Below are 17,369 nucleotides of genomic sequence, written 5' to 3'. Positions count from 1 at the left end.
ACTCGAGAGGCTGAGGCAGAATTGCTTGAACCAAGGAGGCGGAGGTTGCAGTGAGCTGAGATCATGCCACTGTACTCCTACCTGCAGAGTGAGACACTGTCTCAAACAACAGCAACAACAACAACAACAAGAGTTAGCTATGATATGATGCATTCTTATCCCCTACCCCTCATGATCTCTTGAATCTTTCCCCCTCTTTCCTCCCGTCTGTCTGTCCTTCTCTTTCTTTCATTTTTTACAAGACTGGTGTGGTTTTGTCTTCTCTCACGATATAACATCTTCATCTTCTGCCCACCTGGGCATCAAACAAATGATTTTATGGAAGAAATCAAGACGAGAGTGGGCTTGGTGGCTCAAGCCTGTAATCCCAGCACTTTGGGAGGCTGAGGTGGGTGGATCACCTGAGGTCAAGAGTTCAAGGCCAGCCTGGCCAACATGGGAAAAGCCTGGCTCTACTAAAAATAAAAAAAATCAGCTGAGCATGGTGGCGCACGCCTGTAATCCCAGCTACTTGAGAGGCTGAGGCACAAGAATTGCTTGAACCCAGGAGGCAGAGGTTGCAAGATGGGAGGCAAAGTCGGTGATTCTCAGTGATTTTCCCTGCAGCCCACTTCCCCCACTTCTGTCCTCATTCATCTCATACCCCAATCTTTCCTACCTCTCCCTTCACCTTCTTACTTCCTGCCTCTCCCCAGCTAGGGAGGTTTTCCCATAGCTGGAGATGTTCCCTAAAGGGACGAAGCCTGGGGAAGGAGGATAAAGGCATAGAATAGACCCAGTGTGGAAGAGGCATGAGGGTGAGAGGTACTTGGGCAAGGCGCATGGATGGAAATGAAGGAGAGGAAAGGTCTTCCCATGTACACAGGGCTGAGGACGCACAGCTCCAGGGTGACCATGAGGAAGCCGAGGAAAGAGCAGCGGGGAGGGAAGGAGACAGACATGGAAGGCAGGAGGGGGCCTGCAGAGAGGCAGAGCCACGGAGCACACAACACAAGGCTGAGGCAGGTGACAACACAGACATTCTGGAGAACAGAAGGGCATTCAGGGAGGAGAGCCAAGGCCACATAGGGTTGACTTTTTTTTTTTTTTTAAGGATTAAGAATGAATCACTGTTTTCATAAGCATCAGTGCACATGCCATATGTTAGGTGTTGCCGGAGTAGAAAACCCCAGGACACGACTTAGAACAGGCCCAGCAGCCTCACGCTCTGCCCTGACGGGGCCCTGTGGGAGAGCTCCTGGGCCTAGCTCTCCCCAGAGATGAGGTAATGCTCCTCAGGCAGCTCTGGGGACGTGATCCTCACCCCCCGCCTCCAAAGTGAAATCCAAACCAATATAAACCCTGTAAACCTTCTTTGACGGCTCCAAGGTTAGAAGAGAAGTGGAAGTTAGCCACATCACTAATGACAGATCCCCTGGTGAAGGCTCAGTAAACACTCGGTAATTAATAACAGAGAAAAGAGGAACAGGATAGTAATTTGGATCATAGACTCCTTTGAAAATCTGATGAAATCTATGGACTCTCTCCCCAGAAAAAAGCACATGTACATATACACACCAGGATTCAATAAACTAGTGTCTGGATGTTTGTTAAAATCCTGAGGCCAAGGCCAAGGCCAAGGTGGGGTCATGGAGCCCTGAATAAGAAGCCCTGACTTAGAGTATATAAAACAGTTTTGTGGCCGGGCGCGGTGGCTCAAGCCTGTAATCCCAGCACTTTGGGAGGCCGAGACAGGCGGATCACGAGGTCAGGAGATCGAGACCATCCTGGCTAACACGGTGAAACCCCGTCTCTACTAAAAAATACAAAAACGAGCCGGGCGAGGTGGCGGGCGCCTGTAGTCTCAGCTACTCGGGAGGCTGAGGCAGGAGAATGGCATAAACCCGGGAGGCGGAGCTTGCAGTGAGCTGAGATCCGGCCACTGCACTCCAGCCTGGACGACAGAGCCAGACTCCGTCTCAAAAAAAAAAAAAAAACAAAAAAAAACAAAAAAAAAACAGTTTTGTATCTGTGATCTGTTTTGTCCGACCAAGGCCCTGGAGATAGGACAGATGCTGCCTGCACGGGACAAGCAAAAAGACCTGGGCACAGAGGAGGACTGACTTGCCCCTGCCTCTGCAAGGAGGTAGCATGGAGCTAAATTTAGAACTCCTACCTCCACGGCCAGTCTTGTCTTATCACCTACTATAAATTTGGAACCTGCTGTTAGAAAGACAAACTTTTCATTTTTTCTTACATTTTTAACTAGTTAATTGGGGTTTTTAGAAAAGGGGAGAAATTAAAGGCCAGGCATGATGGCTCACACATGTAATCTCAGCACTTAGGGAGGCTGAGGAGGAAGGATCGCTCAAGCCCAGAAGTTTGAGACCAGCCTGGGCAACATAGTGAGACCCAGTCTCTACGAAAAAAAAAAAAATAATAATAATAATAAATAGCCAGGCATAGTGGTGCGTGCCTGTAGTCCCAGCTACTTGGGAGGCTGAGATGGGAGGATAGCTTGAGCCCAGGAGTTGGAGGATAGCTTGAGCCCAGGAGTTCAAGGCTGCAGTGAGCTGTGATGGTGCCACTGCACTCCAGTCTGGGCAACAGAGCAAGACCCTGTCTCAAAAACAAAACAAAACAAAAAAACAAAAAAAAAGAGGAGAAAAGACTGTATTTTCAGGGTTCCAGGGATCATTTCTACAGTTGCTTACTAGACAAGTTTTTCTGAACGCGCAGAGCACCAAAATCAGGCCGGGTGCAATGGCTCACACCTGTAATCCTAGCACTTTGGGAGGCCTAGGTAGGAGGAACACTTGAGGCCAGGAGTTTCAGACCAGCCTGGGCAACATGGTGAAACCCTCTCTCTACTAAAAATACAAGAATTGGCTGGGCATGATGTCACTCGCCTGTAATCCCAGTTACTTGAGAGGCTGAGGCAGAAGAATCACTTGAACCCAGGAGGCAGAGGTTGCAGTGAGCCGAGATCGAGCCATTGCACTACAGCCTGGGCGACAACAGTGAAACTCCATCTCACCAAAAAAAAAAAAAAAAAAAAAAAAAAAAAAAAAAAAAAAAAGAACTACATCCAGTCGTCACTGGAAGTGAGCTGACTGGAGCTAAACCTCAGAACTGTGTGAGCTGAGCAGTTACAAGACGCTAGGAAGCTAAAAAAAACTGGTGGATGAAGTTATTAAGAGGTTATTAAGAGTATGAAACCCCAAATCAACAGCCACCACGTTTTCAAAGCAGATTTGTAAAAATTGTATTTGTTACACTCTACAGAAACTTTTTTTTTTTTTGAGATGGAGTTTCGCTCTTGTTGCCTAGGCTGGAGTGCAGTGGTGTGATCTCAGCTCACTGCAATCTCTACCTCCTGGGTTCAAGCGATACTCCTGCCTCAACCTCATGAGTAGCTGGGAATACAAGTGCCCACCACCACACCCGGCTATTTTTTTTTTTTTTTTTTTTTGAGATCGAGTTTTGCTCTTGTTACCCAGGCTGGAGTGTAATGACGCCATCTCGGCTCACTGCAACGTCTGCCTCCCGGGTCCAAGCGATTCTCCTGCCTCAGCCTCCCAAGTAGCTGGGATTACAGGCATGTGCCACCACACCTGGCTGATTTTGTATTTTTAGTAGAGATGGGGTTTCACCATGTTGATCAGGCTGGTCTCGAACTCCTGACCTCAGGTGATCTGCCCACCTCTGCCTCCCAAAGTGCTGGGATTACAGGCGTGAGCCCGCGTGCCTGACCAGAGATTTATTATACTAAATAAATATCAAACTACATTCTTAAAAAGGAAAAGAGTGGGGGAGAAATTAGATTGTGCTTCCTCTTTACCCTTTTGTGACATCAACACACATTCTCACAGCTTCTTCTTCCTTCTACACTCAGAATAGAGGAAGGGGGGAAATCTACTGGGTTTGAGACCCAGTAAGAAAGAAAGTACCTCCTAATAGAAGGCAATAGGAATAACAGCCATCCATATTACAACCGCTGCCTCCCACTGTCAGAAAAATGGGGTCCATTTATGACTGGATGACAAATCCTACAGGGCACAGAGTTAATAGAAACCCTGCAATGCAGTCAGGACGTGCTGACTTCTTGTGCAGTCTTTTAACGGGCGCAGGGATCAGGCAACCTTCCAGCCACTTGACAGTCTGAAAACTCTTCTTGCCTAGTAAGCCCTCTGTTTCGTGTAGTGTTTAATAATGGAATAATGTGTGCTCGTAACAGGTAAGTCATGGAAAATGAGTGTGATACTGCATGAGGGGATGAACTGGTGTCAGCTTATGTTTTGTTTTGTTGGGATTTTAATAGTTTCTTTCTTTTTATTTTTTTGTCTTTGGAATATCCCCTACTATAATAGTCTGTACAACTCTGAATGCACAATGTGCATGAAAACCATCTAGGGTGCTTGTCCAAAACTCCCAAGCCCCAAATGCTAGACTAAAAGCATGATTCCAGAAGTCTAGCACAGGGCTGGGAGTCTGCAGTTTACAAAGTTCCAGGAGTGACTTTGAAAAAATTCTAAAATGAAGGAGTTTTGATTGTGCGCATTTTAATGCTTATGGTAATTCACTGCTTCCTACTCTCATCTTACTTTCTGGGTATCCCCCTGCTTGAAGTAAGACATTTTTTGCTGTTTTGGACAACAGCAACAGTATGTAAACACATACTTTGAATATGCTAAGTGCTGAGACAGATCAAAGAATAAAGGATTTGGTTCCTGCCCTCTAAGAGATTAGGATAGAAATAGGATGTGCACAACCCATGGATATCTACAAAAGAAGGCATGAGAAGGCCAGTGCTGGGAAGGGGAGGCGGGACTTAGTATCCAGGTTGCCTGTTGGTAGAACGGGCTACAAAAGGATGTTCTAGGTTTGTGTAAAAGCAGGATTGTGAGTTTGTAAACAATTGTTCACTTTTTGCCATAAGATTGTTTTTCCTTTTAGTGGTAACAGCACCTCATTTCCTCTGTGGAGAACTTCCCACCTTTGCCACATGTTATCTAAGTGGTATTGGCCTCTTTTACGCCAAGGACTGGGCATCTACTTAGACAAAGCCAACTTAGTTTCCCTGGAATTTGGAATTTGAACTCTGACCTTCCTTCCTTCCTTCCTTCCTTCCTTCCTTCCTTCCTTCCTTCCTTCCTTCCTTCCTTCCTTCCTTCTCTCTCTTTCTCTCTCCTTCCCTCCCTCTCTCTCTTTTTTTTTTTTTTTTTTTTTTGGAGAAAGGGTTTCATTCTTTCCTCCAGGTTGGAGTGGAATGGTGCAATCATACTTCACTGAGGCTTTGAACTTGGGGCTCAAGCAATCCTGCTGTCTCAGCCTCCCTAGTAGCTGGGACTACAGGTGCATGCCACCATGCCCAGCTAATTGAAAAAAAAAAATTTGTAGGTACCAAGTCTGGTATCAAACTCGAGCTCAAGCGATCCTCCTGCGTCAGCCTCCCAAAGTGCTGGGATTACTAGTGTGAGCCACTGCACCTGGCCTGAACTCTGAGTTTCTTTTCTTTTCTTTTTGTTTTTGAGATGGGTTTTACTTTGTCACCCAGGCTGGAGTGTATTGGTGTGGTGATTTCAGCTTGCTGCAACCTCGACCTCCCAGATTCAAGGGATCTTCCCACCTCACCCCGCAAGTAGCTGGGACTACAGTTGTGCACCACCACGCCTGCCTAATTTTTATATGTTTTGTGCAGACGGGGTTTCACCATGTTGCTCAGGCTGGTCTCGAACTCCTCAGCTAAAGCCATCAACCCACCTCGGTCTCCCAAAATGCTGAGATTACAGGCATGAGCTATGGTGCCCAGCCTGAACTCTGACTTTCTTTCCTTCCTTCCTTCCTTCCTTCCTTCCTTCCTTCCTTCCTTCCTTCCTTCCTTCCTTCCTTCCTTCCTTCCTTCCTTCCTTCCTTCCTTCCTTCCTTCATCTCTCTCTCTTTCTCTCTCTCGCTCTCTCTCTTTCTCTCTCTCACTCTCTCTCCTTCTTTCTTTCTTCTTTTTTTTTGAGGTGTTGTCTTGCTCTGTCACCAGGTTGGAGTGCAGTGGCATGATCTCAGCTCACTGCAACCTCTGCCTTCCAGGTTCAAGTGATTCTTCTGCCTCAGCCTCCTGAGTAGCTGGGATTACAGACACCTGCCACCATTCCCAGCTAATTTTTATATTTTTTAGTAGAGAAGGAGGTTTCAGCATGTTGGCCAGGTGGGTCCCAAACTCCTGACTGCAAGCGATCCACTTGCCTTGGGCTCCCAAAGTGCTGGAGTTAGAGGTGTGAGCCACCACACCCCGCCAAAGTCTAAGTTTCTAAGAGAGAATCACTAGATCCGATTTATCCTGATGGCAGGGGTCTAAATACACTGTTCTTTTTCTCCTGCAGCCTGCATCCAGGTACTTATTTTTCCTAGGACCTGACTCTTCACCTTTTCTTTCAGTTCTTCCCAGTAAATTTCTCCTCACTCTCTCTCTCTCTTTGTTTTTCCCTCAGTAAATTTCTTAATTGTTTTAGGTAACCACATTTGAAATCTGTTGGTTGAAGCCAATCCCCCCACTTTGTTTTTAAATTTAAATTTTGTTTTTAGGCCGGGCGCGGTGGCTCAAGCCTGTAATCCCAGCACTTTGGGAGGCCGAGGCGGGCGGATCACGAGGTCAGGAGATCGAGACCATCCTGGCTAACACGGTGAAACCCCGTCTCTACTAAAAATACAAAAAACTAGCCGGGCGCGGTGGCGGGCGCCTGTAGTCCCAGCTACTCGGGAGGCTCAGGCAGGAGAATGGCATGAACCCGGGAGGTGGAGCTTGCAGTGAGCTGAGATCCGGCCACTGCACTCCAGCCTGGGTGACAGAGCAAGACTCCGTCTCAAAAAAAAAAAAAATTAAAAAAAAAAAAATAAATAAATAAATAAATTTTGTTTTTAAGAAACAGGGTCTTGCTATATGGCCAGGCTTGTCTTGAACTCCTGGATTCAAGTGATCCTCCAGCCTTGGCTTCCCAGAATGCTGGGTTTACAGGTGAGCCACGTTGCCTGACCACCGAAAACCTCAACAGATATAGTGAACGAGGAAGCACGAGTTTTATTCAAGGTACACCAGGAACCCGTGTTTGTTTGAAGAGCAATGTTCTGGTACAAAAAAAGATGGAGATGAGATGAGACATCAGGTACTTAAGTGCTTTGGGAGGTAATTAGTTACTAGAAGGGTTCTTGTCTTGACTGCATGACCACTTGGTAGGATGTTAAAAGGAGATTCAAGCATTAGATGAAATGACCTCAAAGTTCATTTCAACCTAAGATTCTAAAACTCTTGTCAAGGCATTTGTGGTCAGTGTCTGAGCCCAGTAAAGTATTCCTCGGCAACTCGAGACAATCACAGCTCAGAGTGGAGAAGAATACACAGATTTGAGTTGTCACAGGATCGGCTGTAGTTCCTTTCCCAGGCACCTCAGCTGTTACAGAATCTCAACTCTAAACGTGTAAACCAGCCCAGAGGATTTGGGCAAGGCGCATTCTACTTGGAGAAAGATAATTTGTTTTTCCTGCAAGGGGCAATCATTTGTAAGCCATCTGAGTTATGCTTGACTCTTAAAGCAACAGATACTTTAATAAAAAATTCAACTTATGGGAAATTTCAACTACCTCTCTGCATAGTTCTTTCATTCCCAGTGGGATTTAGCTTGGGCCTTAAAAAAGGAGAAAATTTTCGTGGTGCTACTCATTTCAAACCACGCTGCTAGAGTATAGTTGTGAATGATGCTGGGGTGAGAAGCTGAAAAAAAAGATGAATTTATGATTTATTTCATCCTCTAAATTCTCAAAGTGTTTTTACATTTTTTTTTTTTTTTTCCTGGGGATCGAGCTACCTGCTCCAGGACTGGGAAAGAAAACCATTATGACGGTTTGTTTTGAACCATCTTGGCTCCTAAGGATGGGTTACAAATCAGCCTTCACATTGAGCTCCTGCTATTTACAAGCAGCTGCCAAAGATCATCAGGAGCAGGCCATCTTTTCGCATTTTTTCGTTTCAGCACATCTCTGAGGATATCCTTAATAATATAATGTCTTAGGTTTCCGTGGCAAGATGGTTTTTTTTTTTTTTTTAGACGGAGTTTCGCTCCTGTAGCCCAGGCTGGAGTGCAATGGCGCGATCTTGGCTCACCGCAACCTCCGCCTCCTGCGTTCAAGTGATTCTCCTGCCCCAGCCTCATGAGTAGCTAGGATTACAGGCATGCGCCACCACGCCTGGCTAATTTTTTATTTTTAATATAGACGGTGTTTCTCCATGTTGGTTACGCTGGTCTTGAACTCCCAACCTCAGGTGATCTGCCTGCCTCGGCTGCCCAAAGTGCTGGGATTACAGGTGTGAGCCACCGCACCCATCCTTTTTTTTTTTTTTTTAGACGGAGTCTCACTGTGTGGCCCAGGCTGGAGTGCAATGGGGCCATCTCGGCTCACTGCAAGCTCCGCCTCCCGCCCCCATTCTCCTGCCTCAGCCTCCAGGCGCCTGCCGCCAGCCACCGCCACCACGCCTGGCTAATTATTTTATTTTATTTGTATTTTTAGTAGAGACGGGGGTTTCACCATGTTAGCCAGGATGGTCTCGATCTCCTGACCTAGTGATCCGCCTGCCTCGGCCTCCCAAAGCGTTGGGATTACAGGCGTGAGCCACCGGCCCAGCCGCAGGATGGCTTTTCATTCAGCAAGCACGTAGGTGTCATAGAAATGACAAAGAGCATACAGTGCCAGTATTCACTGAATGAGCATTTATTGAGCACATATTATGTTCTGGACAATGAAAAAACATAATATCTTTCCACTGTTGAACAACTCAGACCTACAGAAGAAATACATATATATAGTTTGCTTGTTTTGTTTTTTGACACAAGGCATCACTCCGTTGCCCAGGCTGGAGTGCAGTGGCACAATCATGGCTCACTGTAACCCCCGGGCTCAAGTGGTCCTTCCGCCTCAGGCTCCTGACTAGCTGGGACTGTCAGCATGCACCACTATGCCTGGCTAATTTTCATAATTATTATTTTTTTGTAGAGACAGGGTCTTATAATGTTGCCCAGACTGGTCTTCAACTCCTGTGCTCAAGCAATCCTCCCTCCTCAGCCTCCCAAAGTGCTGGGAGTATAGGTGTGAGCCTGAGGTGGAAGGATCATTTGAGCCTGGGAGGCTTCAGTGAGCCGTGATTGTGCCACCGCTCTCCAGCTTGGGCAACAGAGGGAGACCTTGTTGCTCAAAAATATGTATTTTGAGACAGGGTCTTGCACTGCTGTCTAGGCTAGAGGTAGTGGTGTGACCACAGCTCATTGCAGCCTCCAACTTCAGGGCTCAATCTTTCTCTTTCTCCTCTCCTCTCCTCTCCTCCCCTCCCCTCCCCCCCTCCCCTCCCCTCCCCTCCCCTCTCCTCCCCTCCCCTCCCCTCCCCTTTTCTTTTCTTTCAACAGAGTCTCACACTATTGCCAGGCTGCAGTGCACTGGCGTGATCTTGGCTCACTGCAACCTCATCTCCGGGTTCAAGTGATTCTCTGCTTCAGCTTCCCGAGTAGCTGGGACTACAGGTGCCCGCCACCACGCCCAGCTAATTTTTTGTATTTTTAGAAGAGACTGGGTTTCACCATGTTGGCCAGGATGGTCTCGATCTCCTGACCTCATGATCTGTATGCCTCAGCCTTCCAAAGTGCTGGGATTACAGGTGTGAGCCATGGCGCCTGGCTCATACTGGCTAATTTTTAAAATTTTATGTAGAGATGGGGGCTCACTGTGTAGCCCAGGCTCCAGTCCATATTAACAACTACAGTAATTACAATTCGAGGTAATTAGGAATGCTTAGGTAGAGCCCAGGTAAGCAAACTATTCTTTTCATTCAGTGCTAAAATGAGTGCTCTGATGATTTCCATGTAGGAACTGAAATAATGTAGAATTCATGGAGAGAAGATGGGGAAGGATATTGTAAGGAGAAGGAATAGCATGAGCCAAGCTTCGGAGGTGTGACCATGTGTGACCTCTTTAGGTGATGATGGGTAATTTACAGTCTTGCTTCTCAAAGCGTAGTCCCCAGACAAGCAGCAGTCTCATCACCTTGAGATTTTGTTAAGAGGCAGATCCTGATTTAGTAGGTCTGGGGAGGGGTCCAAGATCCTGCATTCCTCACAAGTTCCTGGATAAATGTTGACACTGACAGTTCATGGACCACAGTCATTCCTGCCATTCTAGGAGCATGCAGCCAATCCGATAGGCAATGTCTGTAGGGTAAGTCCACCCCGTCTGGTTTTACCTATGCAATTCTCTCCCCTTATCCATAGACATACTTTCATAGGACTGTTAATCATCGCCACTCATCTTGAATTCCCTGGCTAATAAGTTATTATTGAACGGCTGTAAATATGCTGGGGCTTGGGAGGTTCAGGGGAGGAAGGAGAAATGACCAAAACAAACACTCCGTGGTGTGAAGATACAAAGCAGATGGCCTGTGTCTTAGCACACTTGACATAGTGCCTCAAAACCTGCTGGGACAATTGTTCATGCATTTATTCACTCAATCCTTCAACCCTATGCCTAGTTCTGTATGCTCAGAACTGGGGGCCTGGGGAAGGGGTTGATGTGGGATGGTGAGGAGGGAAAAGGGACTATTTTGACCTGGATTTGAACCCAAACTTGGAAAGCAGTTTTCCTTAGCTAGATAATTCTGAGGCAGAACGAAATCAAAAGTGGGATCTGCGTTCTCTGTGGGATCTGAATAGCTGTGGGATAGGCGCCCAATATAGAGGACTGATGAGGTGTCACTAAATTGTGGAGAGATGACGTACACGTTTGTGGGATAAACCACAGTCTAAATGCGTACTTTCTGAGTATTTTTCCAAGCACTACAAGAGGTTATCTAGTTAAGATCCAATATGATCAAGAGATGGCCCAGCACTCCATTGTAGAAGAATGACAGAATGTTATTGTGACTCGAACTTGGCCCAATTTACCATCTTAGAAGAATTAATGGTATCTAGGTGAGTAAGGTTTTTAAAAAATTATTATTATTATTTAGCTTTCAGCCTCACTAAAATGGAAAGGACCTGAAAGTTCGCCAGAAAATGGATTGCTAACTGATGGGAAGAGAAGTATAAAAGGGTTTGGGATTCCCTCTACTCATCACTCTACTCAGACAAAGTAAAACTGAGTGTGAAAGGCAATAAAGACAAGCTAGGCTGGGCGTGGTGGCTCATGCCTGCAATCCCAGCACTTTGGGAGGCTGAGGCAGGAGAATCGGTTGAGCCCAGGAATTCGAGATCAGCCTGGGCAATATAGTGAGACCTTGTCTCTACAAAAAATTTTAAAAATTAGCCAGGCATGTGGTTGGCACTTGTCCCAGCTACTCGTGAGGCTGAGGTGGGAAGATCACTTGAGCCCAGGAGGTACAGATTGTTGTCAGTCGAGATGACACCACTGTGCTCCAGCCTGGGTGACAGAGCGAGACCCTGTCTCAAAACGAAACAAAACAAAAATCACTGAAATCATTTACCTCGCAAGAGATATCCTATGCATATATTTATTGAATAGCAACTTTAGGCCAGGTACATTTCATAGGATATTCCACTTAATCCTCTAGCAGTCTTACAGTCATCTACCATTACTAATATCTTACAGTTAAATTGAGACTTAGAAAAGTAAAGTAGCTTGTGGCCGGGCATGGTGGCTCAACCCTGTAATCCCAGAACTTTGGGAGGTCAAGGTAGGTGGATCACTTGAGGCCAGGAGTTCCAGACCAGCCTTGCCAACATAGTGAAACTCCGTCTCTACTAAAAATACAAAAATTAGGCCAGGTGCGGTGGCTCACACTTGTAATTCCAACACTTTGGGAGGCCAAGGAGGGTGGATCACTTGAAGTCAGGAGTTCAAGACCAGTCTGGCCAACATGGTGAAACCCTGTCTCTACTAAAAATACAAAAATTAGCCGGTCATGGTGGCCTGTGCCTGTAGTCCAAGCTACTCTGGAGGCTGAGGCAGGAGGATCACTTCAACCTGGGAGGTGGAGGTTGCAGTGAGCCAAGATTCTGCCACTGCACTCTAGCCTGGACAATAGAGTGAGACTCTGTCTCAAAAAAATAAATAAACAAAAGAAAGAAACAGTTTAAAAAAATACAGTAAAGTAGCTTGCTTAAGGTATTACAGCTTGTAAGTTGCAGCCCAATATGAACAAGATTTTTCTGGCTACTTGTACTACCTGCCTTATGGTACAATGGCTGTCTGTGCCACAAACACTTCAATTTGTCATGAAAGACATATGACCCAAACCTAATTTAGGAGCAAGTCAAGGTATCCTCTGCTAGTGGACCTAATGAAGCCAACTGTCTCAGGAATGAAGTAAAGCCTTGGTGAATTTCCCAGAAAGTTTTTTTTTTTTGGATGGGATCTTGCTTTGTCTGTTGCCCAGGTTGGAGTGCAGTGGCGTGACCATAGCTCAATGTAGCCTTGACCTCCTGGGCTCAAGCGATCTTTCTGTCTCAGCCTCCAGAATAGCTGGGACTACAGGCACGTGCCATGACTTCCGAATAATTTTAAGACTTTTTTTTTATAAAGTTGTGGTTTCACTTTGTTGCTCAGGCTGGTCTCAAACTCCTGGGTTCAAGTGATCCTCCTGCCTTGACATCCCAAAGTACTAGAATTACAGGTGTGAGCCACCATGCCCAGCCAAAAAGAGGTCTTTATCCCTCTAGGAAAGAGTGAGGCTTTGCAGTGTCCACAACCCTGTTCCTGTCCCTCCAAAAGTTTACATGGTGGGAATTTAATGTTCAGTGCAACAAAGTCTGGAAGTGGGACCAAATAAGCAAGCAGCGACTGCCCTGTGAGCACTCTGCCCTCGTGAACGGAGTAATGTCATCGTAGGAGCTGGTTAGTTATGGCAAGAGTGACTTGTAAAGCAAGTCCAGTCCCTGGCGCCTTTCTCTTTCATCCCCTTCTGCCCTTCTGCCGTGGTGTGATGCAGCAAGAAGGACTTCACCAGATGCCAGCCCTTCATAATGGACTTCCTAGCCTCCAGAACCGTAAGTTAAACCATAAATTTCTTATGAAGTTTATTTAACTTATGGTTCTGGAGGCTAAATTCATGTAAATTACAAGGTATGTGGTTTTCTGCTTTAGCAACAGCAAACAAAGTGAGGCAAACCCCAACGAAGCTATATTCAGCCCTCCAGGAATTCTTTGTTGGAGAAGCTTTTCTTTCCTTTTTTTCTTTTTTTTGAGATGGAGTCTCACTCTGTTGCCCAGGCTGGAGTCCTATGGTGTGATCTTGGCTCACTGCAACCTCCGCCTCCTGGGTTCAAGCAATTGTCCTGCCTCACCCTCCCAAGTAGCTGGGACTACAGGCATGTGCCGCCATGCCTGACTAATTTTTGTATTTTTAGTAGAGATGGGGTTTCACCATGTTGGCCAGGCTGGTCTCGAACTCCTGACCTCAAGTGATCCACCCACCTTGCCCTCCCAAAGTGCTGGGATTACAGGTGTGAGCTACTGTGCCCAACCTTGGAGAAGCTTCTCCAGAAGAATTGGAGATGGCTCATAAACCGACTGTTAGAAATCTGCAAAGTTGGGCCGAGCACAGTGGCTTGCACCTGTAATCCCAGCACTCTGGGAGGCTGAGGCAGGAGGATCACTTGAGCCTGGGAGTTTGAGACCAGCCTTGGCAAGATGGGGAGACCCTTTGTCTAAAAAAAAAAAAAAAAAAAAAAAAAAAAAAAAAATTTGTAAAATTAAGTTGTGTCAGGATGAGGCATATTCTTGAACTTGGAATACATTAGACTATGGTCTTCCCTGTTTTGGGAATGCTCCAGATGGATATTAAGGGAAGGATAAATTAAGCCCCTGCTGCAGAGGATTCTATTGATTTTGAGGAAGGTATGATGGTTCACTGGGAAGTGGAACCTGAAGTAGGTGGATGAAGTAGGTTATCTGTGGACCTGAGAGAAGACTCAGAAATTGTCTGACCCGGTAGAGACAAACAAATGGTATAATAAAACCAGCCCCTATGGAGCGAATGAGCCTGAGTTGAATTTTTAGTTCAACCACTTTGTACCAAGAGAACTTGAAGAATTTATTTAAACTCATTGAGAATTAATTTCCCCAGCTATAAAATAAGACTAATAATACCTGCCTTTCATGGGGAATAAGTTAGGTGATGTACATGTGAGAAGCCAAGTATGATGGCTAATACATAGTGAATGCTCAGAACATGGTAGTACAGTCAAAGATTATTTATCTGGCCTAGCACTGTGGCTCACACCTGTAATCTCAGCACTTTGGGAGGCTGAGGCGGGCAGATCACGAGGTCAGGAGTTCGAGAACAGCCTGGCCAACATGATGAATCCCTGTCTCTACTAAAGATTCAAAAAGTTGGCCAGGCGCGGTGGCTCATGCCTGTAATCCCAGCACTTTGGGAGGCCGAGGCAGGTGGATCACGAGGTCATGAGATCAAGACCATCCTGGCTAACCCAGTGAAATCCCATCTCTATTGAAAATACAAAAAAATAGCTGGGCACGGTGGCGGGCGCCTGTAGTTCCAGCTACTCCAGAGGCTGAGGCAGGAGAATGGCGTGAACCCGGGAGGCGGAGCTTGCAGTGAGCCGAGATCGCACCACTGCATTCCAGTCTGGGCTACAGAGCGAGACTCCGTCTAAAAAAAAAAAAAAAAAAAAAGAAAAGAGAAAAGATAAAAGGAAGCTTGGATCCAACTCAGACCTACTAAATTAGTATGTGCATTTTAACAAGAGACCCAGGTGATTCATGCACACATTATAGCTGGGAAGCACTGACGTGAGAGGCCTGGAAGCCTACGCACTCCTAAAAACTGACCTACCTCAGACCTTCACAGACTGCTGAAAGACTTACTGTCAAGTCTTTTGAAGTTGGTGAGAAGGCAGGCACTTTCACTTGCTGTGGGCTTGCACTGTCTGTCAGAGGTCTTGCCACCACTGGGAACCTGGGTGGGCAGGTCTCTGCCATTCCTAAAGGACCAGTATCCATTTTTTGCTCCCTGAGACTCAGTCACATCCTGGAACCTTGGAACCAACACTTTCCTCCCCATCACTATTACTGTTCTTTTTCCTCTTCTTTTTTTTTTTGTTTGAGACGGAGTCTTGCTCTGTCGCCAGGCTAGAGGGCAGTGGTGTGATCTTGGCTCACTGCAACCTCCGCCTCCCGGGTTCAAGTGATTCTCCTGCCTCAGCCTCCTGGAGTAGCTGGGACTACAGGCGTGCACCACCACGCCCAGCTAATTTTTGTATTTTTAGTAGAGACGGGGTTTCACTATGTTGGCCAGGATGGTCTTGACCTCTTGACCTCGTGATCCACCAGCCTCGGCCTCCCAAAGTGCTGGGATTACAGGCGTGAGTCACCGTGCCTGGCCCACTATGACTGTTCTTAAGGAGGTAGGGAGGGAGGGCTAGGACAGGAGCTGCACAGGCTCATTCTCCAGCAATCTAGATGCAGGACACACTTTGTTTTCTGCCCAGCTCTCTGAAATGGGGATCAGGTCTGGCTAGCCAGTGACTCCTCTCAAGTGGAAAGACACTAAGTTCCAGAAATGAAGCAGAAGCAATGGCCGGCAGCTTCTTTACAACACGAGGAAATACTAGATGAAGGAAGTCCAGATTCAAGTTCAGGCTGGACCAGAGAGACTAGGGGCTTGGCTGTGTTTTCATCCTGTGAAATAATCCAGGCATGAGTGGGCCACTACGACTCTTTCTCCAGGCCTGAGCAGCGACTGTATTTCCTACACTAACATCAAGACGTGCAAATCTAACACGAGGTTTCAGGGATGCTTAGATTTCACCTCCCAACCCCCTGCCCTGGAAGAAACACAACTAACAATTTCCAGAATATTTCAATTATTTATTATAAAATGGCAACAGAAAATTTAAAATTAGGCCAGGCATGGTAGCTAGTGCGTACAATCCCAGCACTTTGGGAGGCAGATGTGGGTGGATCCCTTGAGCCCAGGAATTCAAGACCAGCCTGGGCAACATGGGCAAAACTTCATTGATACAGAAAAAAAAAAAAAAATAGCCGGTTGTTGTGGCGCATGCCTGTAGTCCCAGCTCCTCAGGAGGCTGAGGTGGGAGGATCACCTGAGGCCAGGGAGGTTGAGGCTGCAGTGAGCTGTGATCACGCCACTGCACTCCAGCCTAGGGTTTTTTTTTCTGTCTCAGAAAAAGAAAAAAAAAAAAAATTTAAATGATTGCAATTAGGGCCGATTCAGGAAATTCAAAATCTGAGCCCATTTTATGGCAGGTAATTGATATTTTGGGAAAAATGATTTGATTAGAACCCTGATCCACTATAATTATAATAGAAAATAACAAAACAGATGCTGTCACTGTAGTGTTTAACTGACTAGACGTTTGAGGATTCATTTAACATTTTAACAGAAAATAAAAAATATCACTACAAAAAACTTACTGTGAAGTAAGTTTCATGATAAATATTCATTAGGTTCTAGGTTTTGTTTTTTGCAAGTAAATGGTGAGTTTTAAATATCAACTTGTGCCAAATCTCAGGTGAATTATGCCCGGATTGCCCTGGTCTAATCTCTACTGACCGTTTGTTCCTATAATCAGAAATCACTACCCACATCACTGTAAGTTAAGGAGACCTAATATTTAGATAAATCTGTTTTAAAATTGCTATTAAATTGAGTGAAATTGAGTTCTCAGGTGAGCCCACAAGTCTTCAGACCCAAGGTGAAGGCTCTGTTTCTCATTTAAACATTGCCAAACTAAGAAGAATGATTTGATTGCTTGTGGATTTTGCATATGTCAGCATAGCAGAAGCTTAGTCACGCAAATCTCTATTGCTTAGCATGGCCATAACCCGGAAACACAGAGCTGTTTCCATATTTTATCTGTGTTTGTAGTTGAAAGCATGCCTTCTATTGTGCTTTTTTTTTTTTTTTTTTTTTGACAGAGTCTCACTCTGTTGCCCAGGCTGGAACGCAGTGGTGTGATCTTGGCCCACTGCAACCTCTGCTTCCTGGGTTCAAGCGATTCTCCTGCCTCAGCCTCCCTGGTAGCTGGGACTACAGGCCCATGCCACCACACCCGGCTGATTTTTGTGTTTTTAGTTGAGACGGGGTTTCAGCATGTTGGCCAGGCTGGTTTTGAACTCCTGACCTCAAGTGATCCGCCCACCTCAGCCTCCCAAAGTGCGGGAATTACAGGGGTGAGCCACTGCTCCAGGCCTGTTGTGCTTTTAAATAACAGATGTCAGGACAATGTTTAAAGCACATAACATGAGTATTGAAAAATGTTTTTCTGCTTTTAAAAGAAAAAATAAACCCCTACAATAATGAATTCAGCCTGCCAGTTTGTATTTTCAAGGAATATTTTAACTCTCGAGGGATTTCCAGC

The sequence above is a fragment of the Macaca thibetana genome, chromosome 4 (assembly GCF_024542745.1).
Source record: "Macaca thibetana thibetana isolate TM-01 chromosome 4, ASM2454274v1, whole genome shotgun sequence".
NCBI classification, from domain to species: domain Eukaryota; kingdom Metazoa; phylum Chordata; class Mammalia; order Primates; family Cercopithecidae; genus Macaca; species Macaca thibetana.
The sequence above is the reverse complement of the archived record's forward strand: the minus strand, read 5'-3'. Positions refer to the sequence as shown.